Raw genomic sequence first — 17,877 nt, 5'->3', positions numbered from 1 at the left:
TACAACACTACTGTACAGGTCTGTTGCATTAGTTTGTATACATGTCTGCTGGCTGTGCAATGCATTATTTCGACAGTTTATAATTAGTGAGTGTGTTTGCAAAGCGTTTTACAAGCATTATTTTGTCAATTTACGAGTTGTTTGCGTGTCTGTAGACTGTGCAATGCATTATTTCGGTGATTTACGAGTAGTTTGCGGGTATGTAGTCTATTTATTGTGACCCCAAGCACGTCAGGGCAAAAGTTTGTATCAGTGTAATAAATACACTATGTGAAATCCATCCATAAACAAACTGTTCCAAAATAAATAAAGTACACTCCCTCCTACCAGTACCTGGATTCAGATTGACTCCTTATCAGGCCATTTTTCCCCAGGCCACAATGGGACGACAGTGCCCTCTGGTGGCAGTACTGTGTACTGCGTCAGTTGGACTCCAAACCTCATGGTGAACACACTTGATGGAGCTACTGCATATCACAACTCAGATTATTTAAACAAACAATGCATGCTAGTTAAAGTAAAAGTAAATCCATTATATCCAGCAGCCCAGCAGAGGCTGATTCCTTTTCCCACCAATTCCAAGAAAGAGGTGGCGGTTGGATGACTTGGGTTAGTGGAGGTAGCCCAAGTATGTTTGGACTCTGAAACTTACTCCAAGTGCCATCTAGTGGCAGCTTCCTACTGGGCAGCTCAGACAGTCCTTTACAGTCTGAGCCCTGTCGGGATACCCTGCAACCTAATTGCAAAAGTGGATCTCGCAGGTCCTTTGTGCACGCAGGTAGAATTAGTCACTGTTGTAAAGGCTTCGAGACACCGTAATGGACAGGCGTGTATGTCTCCCAACTAAGTCATGCGCAACAGCTGGTGTGCTGCCTATGCACGTTATAAATTTTATTCTAATCAACACTTATACTAGACAGTTTATTCCGTGTGGATATTGGTAGTGCAAATAATAAGAAGACAGTGAGTTCTCTCGCAGTATACACTCACAATCCAATTACCACCACAAGAGGAAGAGCCCGTGCATACAGGCATAGTGTAAGTGGATTTTCTCGACATTTTGAACTTAATGGTAGCTGGTGTGGAGGGGTGAATGGTTTAAATTGTAATGTCACTGTATATGTGGAAGTTGCTTAAGCATAACACAGTAGACTTGGGGGTGGGGGGTGGGGGGGGGGGACAGGGCCAAGCTCAATGAGGAGCAGTATATACGCCCACTGACAATGCGGTTGTCAGGGCAGTGTGGTTGGCTTTGGGTGGTGCTGGTGCAGGTGTGATCATGCTTGGGAAAACCTCGTTAATAATAAAAGAATTATTGTTGTTTGGAAAAAGATCACTGTCTAAGCACAGACGGGAAAATCAGAACAATTACACAAACAGAATTCGAAGCACTGTCCTGAAGAAGAGAACTGTGTCTGGAATTTTCAGTGTACTACAGCTGCTGGAGATATCCCAATGCCACAATGGCGGATGAGGAACAGCGACCCGCCTTGGATACCTTGCCTTTCTGGCCCATACCTGCTTGGTTGCTTGCGTTTTACACCTATCTCCAGAATCTAGGATTACAAGAACACATGTACTTTCACATGGTTTGCCAGAATATTATACCATTTTCGTGATACTTCTCGTTATCAGCCACTTAGCAATACCACTTGCATAGTAGTATCATTCGCACAGTTTAGTTCCGAAGATACAGACTGGAGATTATTTCTCTAGAAACCCGAAACTTTAGCGAGGTGGAGCGTGCTGTAAACCATTGAGGAACTTAAAACTTACCTCGTCTGTGAAGACCTTTACATAAAAACTCGAAAAAAATAGAGGAAACTGATACTTCCACTCGCGAATACTGATGCCGGTGATATAACAGATTCCAAATCACCCTTATAATTTACAGACTCAACTCAGGTGTTTCTCCTGTCTAGAGAATGAGCAAGCGTGTCATCCGCCAGTCTTTCAGCTGCTAGATGCACACAACACACACCACAATCGATGTTCCCTCAAGCAAATAAAGACGGGAAATTTGCAGAAGCAGTCAACTGGAAAATTTACATGGGAGGGAATAATGGTCCAGGGTAAACACACGTCCATATTGATTCTTCTCAAATTTCCACTAAGAACACATGCGATCCCGAAGGCCATGTAGCATGACACTCGATGTCGAAATCCATCTCGGGTGAACAGCTTGGTGTGAGTGTAGAAAGGTCACAATATTTCGCCAATCGACCTTGTTGCCATCATCAGGTGTGCTGATGAAGATCTATGCCATGAACACCAACGGCACGCGAGATTGCAACAGCCTAATAAGTCTGCAATCGCCGAGCATTGCCTGTCAGAACTTCACGGCATGGATTATGACGAGACCAAGGTCCTAACACAGGCTTCGAAATATTGGGACTGTATTATCAAAGAAGCTGTAGAGCTCAGAGTAAGAAAACCTGAACTGAATCGTGATAGCGGCTATTCCCTTAACCGAGCTTGGGAACCAGCCATTAACCGGATTAAGGAGAAGACAGAAATATCCCAGAATGTACTGCCTTCTAGGGTAGAGGGAGGAATCTCCGAAGCGTCGACGGCAAACGTTCATGGGCGCGGACCTACGAGGGAACACCCAGACACTCGGCCACAAGCTGGGAGTCGAACCAAGACGCGGATGGCCGAGAGAGCGCTCGAGGGAGGGGGAGGGGGAATCTGGTATATACCTCACGCCTGCCGTCCCTTGGCAGTACACCAGCACACCTGATGAAGGCAACAACGTCGACTGCCGTAATATTGTCCATTGTACACTCACAGCAGGCTGTTCACATGAGATTTATTTCCTCATATGCCTGGAGAAATTGAAGAATCACATGATACACGATGTCATTTATAACATGACACATGCCATCATGGCATGTTTACTATGGCTGGCGAATCTTCCGGATTTTATGCTCGGTATCAGGATCCTGGATCTGTAAATTGCAAGATGCAGGTGTGCCAGCACCATTCAGCTAAGAGGCTCACTGCACTAACGTGGTGGGTTAACTCGTAAAAAAGCACGAGTGTATCAGGACGTTTTGATTTAAATGTCTTTGAAGCTGCCAGTTAGGTTGAATAGCTATTTCCCATCTTTTACATCCTTACTTCTGTCCCGGACATATTCGCCTTTTCTGTGTGTGATCCAATCAGTTTTCATTCTGGTTGCCAACCTTATACTCTAGCATAGTTTTGATATTTTAACTGTCATAGCCTGGCAACCGATGCAGATTTTTGTTGACTCGTGCAACGACTAACTCGTTATATGTCTATTTAGTGTCATGTTGCTTGTATCGTGGCAACGGTAAAGCTTTCACAAAACAAGAGGACGACCATTAATTACATGCATTTGTCTATCTTCTTACAAAATATGAACCGATTCACACGAGTTTGAAACACAAAGGTGGCGCGAGTAAAAACACAATAAAATGCCTTCTTTTTGGCACGTGAAACCCGAATGAAACTATATTTTTGAAGGCGAGATAGCAGTTTTATCCTAAGTATGCACTTTCTATTTGCTTGACTTATTTTGAACCGTTTACTCGCATTCAGTTCACGCAAGGGGTTTTACGTGCTACATTTAGCTTGACTTTAAACCAACGCATCTTGACAACAGACACAAATAACTGAATAAAAAATTCCGTTTGGCTCCTCTTTTATCTACCTTCATGCTAAGTCTGAACCGATTCGTACGAGTTTGGGATATAAGAGTGGCGCGTTTCAAAACCTCCCACAAAAATGTGGTTCTCCCTTTTTTTTCTTTTCTTTTTCTTTTGCACGAAAAATCCAAACGAAGCAAGATTTTTTCCAGCTGTTAAAACTTATCTTAGCCCAAGGTCCGATACACCGGTAGCTGTATACTTCTGGTATACTTCCTACTCTTATGAGTAGGCATCGATACTTTGATGGCATGGGAACATCCCTAGTCTCCACAGACTTACTAAAGCGGTGTGCACAGTGACGTAACCTGAAGAAGTAGATCTTAGTATCGTTAACCTCGCTACAACCCATTCTTCCGGAGAGATGATTTTTATGCATATGAAACCTGTTACTTGCATTAGATTGTAATCGAACGGCTACCGCCAGTGAAATAATAGACCACTAAGCAAATGCAGCACACCTGTAATTTATGAAGTGCGACAGGCAATTTCAACAAAATAGCTCAGAAAAAATACGTTCCAGGAGCAAGTCGCTGATTGCAGTAGACTCGAAATATCCCAAAGCGGGAAATAAACAGTACTTTACTCCGATTTGGTCTATGAAACTGTTAGCCATACTCAAATGAAAATATATGGTGCCAGAAACGTTCAAGTCTCCAAAATCTACGATGTGTATATGCAGACTGAAGGTATGAATGAAAATTTGTACCAAGTCTGGGATTCGAACCCGGGTCCCCTGCTCACTAGGCAAATGTAATAAGCAGTACGCCACCCTATCTATGCATCTTCGAATTATCTGAAACATCGATGTGTCTTTATATAGAGAATCAAAAGCCGTTTCTATTTTTTCCTAATCTTGACAGTCTACGTCCCAAGTTCCTGACTTGAACTTCCTAAATAGACGCTGAAGGAAGATATGAGCTGTATGGCTACCTTTAAGCTACCTGGTTTAACTGACAACTTCATTTGGCTAACAGGTCACATACCATCATTCGGCAGATAGAAATCGAACAGGATCTTTTATTCAAATAAAGAATATTCTCATTGAGACACAGTTCCTAACACACAGTGCACTACACTAGTACGTAAAATTCTGTCATATAACTTAGTATGATGCACTGTACAATAGCAACAAAGTCTCAGTACACTGTTTCAGTAAAGTAAAAAGTGTTGTGTTAGATCTGTGTGGTCAAAAGATGATTATTTACCGAAACTAACTAACAGCTTAATGTCGAATTCAGGTTAACGTTAATTATCAGCATCAAAAGTGAGCATCATAGCCTGCCATTTCTTGTAGAACTTTCACCCTATTCTGCAATCCCACAAGCACAAACATATTCATTACAGGATTGCAGATGTTATCCCTTTTTGATGATTACTGCTCTTTAAAGCAACAGATACTTCCCGTACACTATGGAAGGTGGATGCAAAAAATACAGTAGGAATTCCGTGCCTAATCACAGCGGAATCGGTCATCTTCTACACGGTCGTTGGCAGCACATACCCAGCTGTACCCTGGGTCACTTCCTCTGCGCTAGAGGGCAGTTGCCTTGTTTTGACAGGAAACTCAGTTTTCCGTCACATGACTGCCCGTCATCGAATCATCGTAGCCCGGACACGCCCAGTATGCACGATATATAAAGGCACACGCGGAAAAATTTTTCTGCAGTTGCGTCTTAGTGCACAGTCCCACTGTAAGTAATATTTTCGATGTACCGTAATGTCTTGGTTTTGTTACGATCGGCTCTTATGATGGAGTGTATAGGCTAGTCCTTGAAATTTTAAGGTTACTTAAGAAACTGGATTAGTGGTATTTTGGGTTGGAAGTGCGTAAAATGACGAAGTATGGCTATATTTTACTGTAAGCCTAATGCAGCAGTAAGAGAAAGTTACTGAAAGCGTTCACTCGTTGTTAATCGTGAAAGTACTCTAAAATAGTAGAAGGCGTTTAGGTGTAACGGTAAATGTTCAGGATCATCATTAAAATTGTTCAGCTTTCTAAAATCGTGTTAATATGGTGTTTAGACACAGTTGTTATGATTCTGACTTTTTCAAATGATGCAGAGATAAATTTTTTTCCGGGAAATTCTTCACGTGCTACGATAGTTATATGCAAGGGGCTGGGTTTGAGTTCAGGTTCAGCTCGCAGTGTTCTGTTAGGCAGCTTCCCGATATCATAGCTGTGCAGCGAAAGAGTCATTGATGTGCTTATCTCGGTGATGGAAAATTAAAAAAACTGGTTGTATTCATAACTGACAACGGAATTTTGCCAACTATTCGTGGCTTCATTTTCCTGACAGTGAACGAACCTCAAAGTCTTCTAAAGGAGAGAACTTTCTTCTCCCTAGGCTGCTTTATTCTTTAATTGGAGGGCTAGATTGCTACGATCGTGTGGCCATTTTAAAGTGGTACAGAACGATCTTTAGTCAGGATATAAAAATCCTACACTCGTACATCATACAAAAGGCCAAAGCATCATTGCAAATTGTGTGCTGATATGATGTTTTATATTATGAAGACAACGAATGTTTCACAGGCACCACTTTAAAAATTTAAGACTCGCACTAACAAGTCTTAACGAAATAAGACTGATAAACGAATAAAACAGCGTTGAGTGGAAGAAGAAATGGCTTTGTTTAGCATTGCTACGCGATCTCGATCTTGTTCACGCTTAGTATTAGTGCAAAATGACATTTTACCAAAAACCTGAAACGCAGATGGAAAACTAGTAGAGGAATAAGTTAGTTATTTCTCTAACTGAAAGAATAACCTAGTTAACCAGATACACACTGAGTGTGACTTGTGTTTGGATCATAGTACTAAAATATAGGAAACTTTGTCAGACAGGACAACAACCTTCAGCCACAAATCGTGTTTTATTTTCTTTTTGGAATCGTTTCGTTTATTTTTAGTTGTAGACGTACGGTTCTGGAGAATATTTGTGTAGAAATACATTTCAAACGTGGTGTGCCTTCGGCGGGTAATGATCTTGCTGTTAAGGGACTGTTCAAAACCGCCTTTACGGCTTTAGGTAGCTAAAATTCAACCCGCTTTCTGGGACAGGGTCCATGGTACATAACTTTCTAAAACCGTAATTGGTGGAACACACAACATATATGCCCACAAACCATGAGGCTGCAAAGCTCATACGCAGAATGTAATTGATTCTTAACCATTACTTACGCTGACTGGTTTGTTTTTCTAGGTGATTACCGGCAACCATGGATCTGCTTCCTCTGCAGTTTACCGCGCCTACTGTGGTAAGGCACCGTGACTGTAACAATATAGAACATTTAATTTTTCACTTAAAATACTATGCCAGAGAAGTTTAATATCTGTTATTTATTGATGGTATTTAGTTGCTTCCGCAACATTCCGTTGTGGATAATTTAATGTAGCATCTCCACATGTGTTGGATGGCTTAACGTTGTGTAATGCTGACGTACTAGTCAAGAATGATAGTGCAGAATCTAGAGCTCGTATCTAGACAACCTACAGGGCAATTTAACTGCGTCTCGAGCCGCCTGCAACGAGTTTAACACTTGTTGGTGTGGTACCGTCGTAGGTAGTTCACTGCGTCATAAAACTTTCAAAATATATGTAATGTAGAAATAGGCTACGGTTAAGATAGTGTTTAAGCTGACTTCAAGAAATTAAAGGTTTATCTATGGACCTCAGCCTTTAGGGTCGGACGGAATAATCAGTATTAGCTTTGCCGACGCATTTTGCGTTCCATTTTTTCCTCAGTGGCTGTGTAGAACATACACGACCTCTGATTCCTTAATAAATGGAGGCGAAACGTCTGCTAGAACAAATACCGCCTTCGTTCAGTTGCAGGCAGTTCGAATATAAAAATATTTAATGTATTTAAATTGTTTGCAAATAGTGATACAAGAAAAATGTTGGCAGGTTCCTTCAACTGACCTCACACGTTCGGTACCGTCAGTCACACTAACAGCGCATGGCAGTATCAGCAGAATAAAGGTAAACCAACGTATCGTATTTCCTTTAAATAGTAAAATGTTCCTTCTGCCACATACGAGTTCGTGTTATTAGCTGCCTTTCAAGAACCGTACATACTAAGCAGACTCTATACTCTGCTCCTCAACGAGTTACTGTCTCCTTAAAACGAATAGGAAAAAGCGTAAATCAGCGCTGTAGCAAAACAGTTCGTCCTCAGACGCAATACTTCAATTGTGGCATAATTGTCAACATGTTGTATTAGTAATAACTTGTATTTCTTACAGGCACTTACCACTCAGATAGGATGCAGCTTCCCTTCTCAACGAGCTGCCATACTGTTTACCCCAGTTTCATTCTGATGTTGTCTGTTCAGACCTCATCACTGTAGCTTCTCACTAACCTTCAAAATAAGAACCCTCCTGTCTCGAAATGAAATGCGGGCAAGTGTGTGAATTTTCCAACTTTACAACTGCACAGTAAAAGTGAGATGGCGATAGTTGTATGTTTGCTGCTGCGATGAATGAGCCGTAGCTTAATCTGCTTCAAGCACAAACCCAATAATTTCCATCGCCGCTTGCCTGTAATCGCCTTGTATTCGGGCACAGTAAATTACTGTTTCCGAATGTCTTCATAGAAAATGACTCCCAGGAGCTAAGCACGAAACTTTGCATGCCCACTAAACACAGAGTAACAGTATTAACCCTGTTACCTGCGTATTTTCTCGGCTGATTCTTCCACAAAACATATTTGCTACTTCTTTATAGACAAGGTAGTACTAAGCTTTCCTACTTCTTCAAATAACCTGAATTTGATGCCCTGTTAACCTCCAAATGTTTAAACGAATGTCTAATCGTGATAGGCTCGAAATACAGTTGCATATTCGTGTTTTAGGTAACAGAGGCGCCACTGCGGAAAGATATTTGCGACGACCACGTCGAAGTTGAAGTCCATTACTGTGGCCTGAACTTCACAGACCACTACTTGCGCTTGGGTATAATACGGAACAGACTCTTCCCGGTTATCATGGGCAGTGAATGTTCCGGCATCGTAACACGGGTGGGCAAAGCAGTCACCGATCTGCAGGTAAGACACGTTTTCTCCAGCACTTCTTTAGTTTTCCGGAATAAAGCTAATGTTCTGATATTTTGTTACAGGCGGGCCAGAAAGTGCTCTGTCTCCAAATGCAAGGTGGTCTGTTTAGGCATGTTGTCCACGTCCAACGCAAGTACTGCTTTCTGCTGCCGGAAGATATTGGCCTAAAAGATGCCGTCAGTCTTGGTCTAAACTTCGTTGTGGCCCACTTCTGCCTGTATAAATTCGGATGCCTTGCGAACGCAGAGAAAGTATTTATGCAGTCGGTCGCAGGTAAACTGTAATTACGTGATGGAATTTTCACTATGCTCATTCTCGTACACTAGTGCAAATTTTTAACCCATTTTCGATAGCGTAATGTAGGAAGTGTATCACTTCCATATAGCATTTGCGATGGTGTGGCTACGTTTTACCGTAGGGTTTCGGGTCGCGCTAAATAGGTCAGGTGTCCACTACACACAGGAGGTGGCTACACTGGTAGCAAGGGCTGTGTGGCGTGGACTGGGCGGTTGTTTAGGTTACAGTCTCGTTTCGACGAGGATCGACCTCGCAATAGTCCGGATTGTAGTTGTAAATTGTTGTAGTTGTATTGAAAACGTATCAGAGCTTTAAGCGCTGATAGAAAGCAGTGAAGCTGAAATTGTTATACGAATAGAAAGCTGGAGCTAAATTATGCCGAAATTTGAAGAGGCGCACCCAGTCTTCAGAAAGGGTGGATTAAATAAAGTAGGTGATGGTGTGTTTCTCTCTTGGTAGTAGGTATCTCCTGCGAATTACTACGGGTATACGTTATCCTCAACAGCCGTACCAAAATAATAATTGGCTCCTTGTACCGCCCCCCCCCCCCCCAACTCAGATGATACAGTAGCTGAAAAGTTCAAAGAAAACTTGAACCTCGTTAAAAATAAGTACCCCACTCAAGCAGTTATAATTGCTGGAGACTTCAATCTGCTCTCGATTTGTTGGCGAAAATACATGTTCGAAGCCGATGGTAGACAGAAACTATTTTCCGAAACCGTACTAAATACTTTCTCTGAGAATTACTTGGAACAATTAGTTCGTGGGCCCACACGAATTGTAAATGATCGCGAAAACACGCTTGACCTCTTAGCCACAAATAATCCTGATCTAATAGAGCGTCATGACGGATACAGGGATTAGTGAACACAAGGTCACTGTAGAGGCGTAGAAGCATATCAACCCAAAACCACTAAAAATAAACTCAAAATATACCTATTTAAAACAGCAGATAAAAATTCGCTTGATGCATTCCTAAGAGTGTCTCCATTCCTTCTAAGCTAATTACGTAACCGTAGACCAGGTATGGCTCAAATTCAAAGATACAGTATCGACAGCAATATGAATATATTGCGTAAGTTAATAAGCGACGGGACTGATACACCGTGGTACACAAAACGTCAGAACACTGTTGCAGAAGCAACGAAAAAACATGCCAAATCCAGAAAAACGCAGAATCCCGAAGACTAGCTGAGTTTCACGGAAGCTCGAAATTTAGTGCGGGCGTCAATGCGAGATGCTTTCAATAGTTTCCGCAACGAAACGGTCTCAAAATATTGTAGGAAACCTAGAGATTCTGGTCGTATGTAAAGTACACCAGTGGCAAAAGTCGCTACCGTCACCGCGCGATAGCGATGGAAATGTTTCGGATGCTGGGGTCACTAAAGCGAAGTTGTTAAATAGTTTACCGTGATTTCTTCACGGGAGAAGACGAATTAAATATTCCAGAATTCGAAACCAGAACAGCTGTTAACATGTGACCAAAGTAGATATCTTAGGTGTTGCGAAACTACTCATTTCACTTAACAAAGGAAAGTCTTCCGATCCAGATAGTATACCAGTCAGGTTTCTTTCAGAGTATGCAGACACAATAGCGCCTTTCTTAGCAATCACATACAACCGCTCACTGGACGAAAGGTCTGTTCCTAAATACTGGAAAGTAGCATGGGTCACACCAATATTCAAGAATGGGAAGAGTAGCCCATTGAATTACAGACCCATATCACTGACCTCAATTAGCAGTAGGATTTTCGAGCTTATACTGTACTCGAACATCATGAATCACCTTGAAGAAAATCTCTTGATACATAACACGGATTCAGAAAATACCATTTTTGTGCAACAAAAAATGGTTCAAATGGCTCTGAGCACTATGGGACTTAACATCTGTCATCAGTCCCCTAGAACTTAGAACTACTTAAACCTAACTAACCTAAGGACATCACACAACACCCAGCCATCACGAGGTAGAGAAAATCCCTGACCCCGCCGGGAATCGAACCCGGGCGTGGGAAGCGAGAACGCTACCGCACGACCACGAGATGCGGGCTTGTGCAACACAGCTAGCTCTTAATTCCCATGAATTAATTACTGCTGTCGACAAGGGATCTCAGATCGATTTCATAATCAAAGAAAGCTTTTGATACCGTTCCCCACAAGCGACTATTAATAAAATAGCGTGCATATGGAGTATCGTCTCAGTTGTGACTGGATTCGTGACTTCCTATCAGAGGGGTCAGTTCGTAGTGATAGACGGTAAATCCAGTAGATCAGAAGTGATATCTGGCGTTCCGTAAGGTAGTGTCATAGGCCCTCTGCTGTTCCTGATTTACATAAATGATCTAGTTGGTAATCTGAGCAGCCCCCTTATACTTTTACCAGATGACGCTGTAATTTATCGTCTAGTAAAATCATCAGACGATCACTGCCAATTAAAAATAAACTAGAGAATCTCTGTATGGTGCGAAAAATGGCAATTAGCACTAAACAAAGGTTCGGGGTCATCCACATGGGTACTAAAAGAAATCCGATAAATTTGGAGTATACGATAAGTCGCACGAATCTAAGGGCTGTCAGTTCGACTAAATACCTAGGAATTAAAATTACGAGCAACTTAAATTGGAAAGACCACGTAGATAATAGTGTGGGGAAGGCGAAACGGACTGCGCTTTGTTGGTAGAACACTTAGAAGATGCAAGAAACAGCACACATTAAACTTGTCCGTCCGTCCTGTTGGAATACTGCTCCGCGGTATGGGATCCTTAACGGGTTGGATTGACGGAGGACATCGAAAAAGTGCTCAGAAGCGCAGCCCGTTTCCTGTTATCGCGCATCAGGGGCGAGTGTGTCACTGATGTGATACGCTAGGTGGGGTGGCAGCCACTGCAACGAAGGCGGTTTCCTTTGCGACGAGATCTAATTGCGAAATTTCAATTGCCAACTTTCTCTTCCGAATGCGAAAATATTTTGACAGCCGCCTACATAGGGAGAAATGATCATAAAATAAGAAATCGGAGCTCGAGCGGAAAGATGTAGGTGTTCCTTTTCCCGCGCGCCATTTGAGTGGAGTGGTATAGTAGTATGAAAATGATTTGATGAACCCTCTGCCAGGCACTTCAGTGTGAATTGCAGAGTAAACGTGTGGATGTAGTCAAACACCCAAACACCTGCCGTAGCGTAACAGTAGAACGACATTCTCGTATGACGTTGAACATAAATTAACTGGGACAAAGAGGATACGGGTATTCTTTTTCCGTCCTCGTTGACATCACAACAGAAAACTGGATTAGCGACCACGATGAAGCTGCCAGGGCACAAAATACAACTTCTATGTGGGAATTTGACACGTTGTCCAACATTACGTTAGACTGCCACCGAAATTTTCAGTCCATCATAACCGATAGTGTCACAAACCTACCACCTGTAGCCACCGAGAATTTCAGCTGTAATTTATACGGACTAAATATTCATAAACTGCAGCAGTCGTCAGGTAAAAGGACTAGAGACGGCGCACGGCAGCAGTTGCTCGGTCGCAACAATTTGAGCAAACAGGCTGGTAGTGCCAAAATGTTAATCAGTTCACTTACGTGTTGAAAACGTATAGGTCGACCAAATTACAAAAACTGAAAGAACAAGAAAAGGAATATCAAATGGAGACAGTGTTTCTGGTGTGCTGATCGTTGGGTGGTGAAGGAAGACTACTGAAAAGTTTTGTAACTACCATTTCAAGAGCATTTTAGAAAGTGGTAAATTTGAGATTAGGGATCACTCAGTCCTTTTGACAAGGCACGAGTACCATGTAAACACACAGCTTAGAAATTTAGTGCTGTTGTCTTCGTATAATTGTCTAGGATTCTAGCTAACTAGCATCCACACATGGGTGCATGGTTACGCGAAAATTGTGGAAGAGCTTTATTTTCAAAATTTGGGTGAGCTGATGTTAACGGTATGCTTTAAGTAAAATTAGGTGCACTGGATGTAGGAAACTGGGTGTAATGTGTGTAGCATTTCTGATAAATCAAATAACGTTAATGACACTGATTGAAAATAGTCTTAGACGCTGCCGGCAACATGGGATTGACATTAAGCACATACACGGTTTAATGGACTAAGCGACAGGATGTCTGAAATACCTGCCTTGAGTCCTAAGGCAGGTATGCAGGACTCGCACTTGTCCAGCATTGCACCCACGCATCAGCTTAGCGACTTCAGTATGGAATATTCGGATGTAAATAGCGGTAATACAAATAAAAATCCTACAACCAGCTGCAAAACAAAATTAGAACCTCTGGTGCTCTTGGGGCCAGGTCTGGCAAACTCAGAATCCGTTGCTTAATACTTACTTGTATGACTTCAGCTCACTGGCTCTGAAGTCAGTTTTGAGTATCTTCGTTACTTCGATATAAATTCCCGTCTCATTTCAGGTGGTGTCGGCACGGCACTCATCCAGCTTGCTCAGACAGTGGACAATGTCGAAGTTCTAGGAACAGCTTCTGAATCAAAGCACGAAAAGCTCCGTTCTCTTGGCGTAAAGCGGGTGTTCCGGCATGACAACTATGAAACCGAAATATTGCAAGAATACCCTGAAGGTGTTGATATCGTGGTAAACACCGATGGTGGAAGCGATCTTGAGAAGTGCCTAAAAATTCTCAAACCTGTCGGGAAGTTGGTACTGCTAGGTAAGTAAAAAGAAACATTGCAGTAACAATCGTGTTGCCTCTTGCTACATTTAGAAGCTATTCTGTAAATAGTAGCTCACATGCCAGAATGCTTTACTCGATCTCCTGGTATGGTGCAGGTCTGTTGGGGAAAAATTTATTTACAGTATCGGTGAAATGCTTTCTTGCATTAGTCTTAATTTAATAAATGACACACGTCGCTAGTCCTTATTGTCGTTGAGAGGCCAGTGAACTGCCACTGGTATGACGTTCGCTGTGCTGTAATAGCGATAAAGGGATATCGATGCAGCCAGAGAGCAGCTGAAATTCCATAAATTTGGACGGAAGCTACGGGGACAGTTTCTTCTTAGACAGGTTTCATGCTGCTATTTTAGTCTTTCCATCTCTGCGTAACGTACCTCAACTCTCTATGGCCTGTTCGTGTTTGTCTTAAACTGCCCCTGATTTATAAATTCCGTACCTTTCGGTTCTGTCGTGACAACTCCTCGCCTTTCCTTCTGATAAGGGGTATCCATGGACTTGCATCTATGCTTTTAGATGCTTCGTGTTTCCTGTCCACTTGCCAACATTCTCGGGCAGTAACAGATTTCAAACGCCTAAAATTTTTTCCCTACTTACGAAGCTCGCATAAATAGATCCACAGCTTTCACAAAAAGCTTTGTCTAGGCCAGTCGGCGACTAATATCTAGTCAGGCATATTTATAAAGGGGTTTTTAAACTGTAGAAAGTGCTCCCAAATTTGATTTTTAGAGTCCGGCCAGGATGAAATAATTAAAATTAACGTATTGTTACAACCCATCGCTTTAGAATAAAACTTCCGTGAAAATTGAAATCCCAGGAAGAGTGGTTTCGTTACATCCATTCGGATGCGTCCATATTTATGTAAATAATCATAGACCAAATATGCGAAACAGGGAACGTGTCAAATAGATTTTAAGGGCGCTCGTACTAGATAGGACTGAAAATGTTACCCTACTGAGTAGGGCACGTACCACCTTGTGAAAGTTAAAATGTGATAATGTTCATTCGGAAATTGGTTTGTGATAGCGTGACGTACCAACTCGTCTAGAGAAGGGTGCTGTGTACTCTTCAGTTACGACAGTTACAGACAGCGCCGAAAAGTCTTTAAAACAGTGTGACGATAGTAACGTAGCCTCCACGGGGCATGTGATGACTTGCCTAACTCTAATATTGTTCTGACGTGGGCTGAAGCGTGGTAACGTTACTAAGTTAAACCATAAAATGACTACAGGTCGAAAGTGTACTGGTGAATAGCCTAAGGCAACAAGAGTAGTCTGGCCAGTATAGAAAGATGGTTGTCCAATGGCGGTGGAAAGCAGTCTGAACCTTCCTCATTCTGTTCTAAATTAGAAGTACGTGATAGATGCTGCTACCGTGTCCGCTGGCATTAATTTCCTCCTACTGCAGCAATAATACGCTGGAGCCATCGTGCCCAGGTTGCGGCACCCACTCCCCAATAATTGGGGAAGAGTTCTGATACTGATACACCAAGACGGTGCCGGCACGAAGTACTGTCCAGATCATGCCACAATCCAGGACAAGGCTCAGCCACATTTGGCGTGATACGTGGAAGCCTTTGCTGAAGAAAAATGGAGAAATGTTCGTTCTTCTAGCCTGATTCTCGAGGAATATATTTTGGCTCCGTTGAGATCCATGTGTTTGCAGGTTCTTCGCAGGATCTAGTTGTTCCACACCAAACTGAGTGTGTAGATATTAATCATTCAGTGTAGATGGGTCGGGTTAAACTATGTAACTCACTGTAACATAGTCAAGGAAGACCTATATTCTGCTAGCAGTCTTACTGTGTGTGGCGGAGGGCCCTAAATTCATCGTTTGGCTGTCGAGCCGCGAATGATTAGTGAGAAGCATGGCTGGGAAGCCTGTGTGGACGCGACTCTCTAATTTTACATTCATAATTTTCAGCGAGAGATACACATTAGGAAGCAGTATATTGGTTGACGCTTTTAAAAGCGATCGCCCTCTAAATATGCACAAGAAATATTTTATCCTGCAGCATTTGCCACCGGCGTTGACTGGGAATCTGATGGCTTCGTCTCATATGAACCTGCAAAGAAACGCTGTTTTTCTTTTGATTTTCTCTTTACTCTGCCAGGCGTATGAGGTATGGGTCAGACCTAGTCACTAAAGTATTGGTTGACTAGGCCTTACTAAATATAGTTAACTTGAAATTGTTCGGGAGCACTGTCTTTAATTTCGGACATGAAGACTTGGCTACCAAAATTTCCCAACAAGAGCTCGGCCGAAGTGGCGCAGGACGACGGTTCAAACCCCCGTCTGGCCTGCCTGATTAAGGTTCTCCATTTCCCTAAACAGCTTCATGCAAATGCCAGGATGGTGCCTTCGGAAGGACAAGCCCCCCCCCCCCTCTTTCCCCACCCTTCCGGTATCCGGTGGGACCCATACCCTCACTGCTTGGTCCACTCCTCCCAAGCCAACCAACAACTCGGCAACCCTTCTCCCAAAGACTCGGTAACCCTTGGAGTACCAGTGGTTTCCGCTTGATCACCGTCTTTCGTAGAACCAGTACTTTCAGAGCGAAAGAGCCGATGCTGTTGTACGACACAGTTAAGGGCACAATGAAGTACTTCTACGAACGCAGTACATCGTAGCAGTCACTTACAGCATTCCTAGATACAGAGCGCGCGAATATTTTGCTATGTGACAGCAACATTGTCGTTTCTTATGGTGATCATCCTGAGGTCGACACGGAGTGGAAGTAGGTCTAAAATAGCTGTAATGCAAATCTGAGTACGTACTACTGCTTTGATTCTGAAATGCCACCTCTGGAGTAGCAAGCAAAATAAAATACTAACAGATTTTAGATCCATTTCTGCTTATTCAGGACTGTAATCTGCTTAAAGCGTCTTCATGGCAGTAACGAGAAGTGGAATTGTCTAAGCAAAATGCGAATTTGGTTTGAAATATATCCTGTAAAAATTCTGGGTGATTGACGACTATCAGTCGTACACCCAAGTGTCTCTTCACGTTTCGCAGTTCCTTCTTGTATACGATGTTACCGACACTTCTGTATTGTTGAGATCCAAAGGGTAAAGGAAAAATAATCGTACAAGAGATAAACCTCAAACTGGGAAACAAAAAGTAGTTCGGAGCATGAAATGAAGTACTGACAAGATTACTCGGCAAGTTTCTCATTCACTAGTTGGTCGCTAGGACCAAGCCAAATTACTGTTGGCCTGCCCTTTATCCCTAGTGTCCTTCTACGAGTATGTGCAAGGATTCTTTCCGTTGCTTTGGCAACTTGTTTGGAACTAGTTGTTTGTAGCCCCGTGTTTGGCTTTCCTGCTTCATCTCCGGCGTGATAAGTTGAAAGCGTGCGCTGTTGCTTAAAAATTAGATGCAGTTAGGCTGCAAGCATTCATGCTGTATGCTTTTCTAACATAGTTCGTTAATGACTTCTTTTCAGGGTCGAACAGCACAGCTACATACTCAAAATATACATCATGGGGGTTAATGCGACCTAAATGGGATAGCGGATCGGTGTCTTCTGCGGATGTAGTTAGTAAAAACTACCGCATAGCAGGAGTGAACATTGGCATATGGTTAGACCTTCATCCGGAGGCAGTGCAGCGGTCTCTAAATGAAATATTTAAGCTGTATTCCAGTGCCAAAATACAGCCCTGTATTCACGCTGTTCTGCCCTTTGAAAAAGTGAGTACACTGTGCTAAGTATTTATAACCTCCATAGGAAAGTCTCTTCTGTAACATTTGGATACTTGCAGGTGGCTGAAGGCATGACGCAACTATGCAGACGTGAGAACTTCGGGAAAGTGATTCTGGAGGTCAAGCAGAAGGCAGCGGAGACACCAGCTGTGGAAGTTCAAACTGCGGTAGAGCCACAGCCAGGAGCAGTGGAGGAGGCAAAAGAAGCTGACCCAGAAGTGCAGAAGGAAGACTCCACGTCTCCTGCGGAACCAACGGTGGTCGAACCCCCTCATGTGGAACAAGCAGAAGAGACTGTCGCAGAGGATACGACTGATGTCAGCGCTCCTTGATAAGGCGCTGCTGGGAATTTCAGGCTATATGGTGCCGTCAGTACAAATACTTCAGCTACAATTTTATGGTTTTAGTGGCTCTCCGTGGTAAAACTTTTAACAGTAGCAATTGCATATTAC

The sequence above is a fragment of the Schistocerca piceifrons genome, chromosome 4 (assembly GCF_021461385.2).
Source record: "Schistocerca piceifrons isolate TAMUIC-IGC-003096 chromosome 4, iqSchPice1.1, whole genome shotgun sequence".
NCBI lineage: Eukaryota > Metazoa > Arthropoda > Insecta > Orthoptera > Acrididae > Schistocerca > Schistocerca piceifrons.
This window is presented reverse-complemented; position numbering follows the sequence as displayed.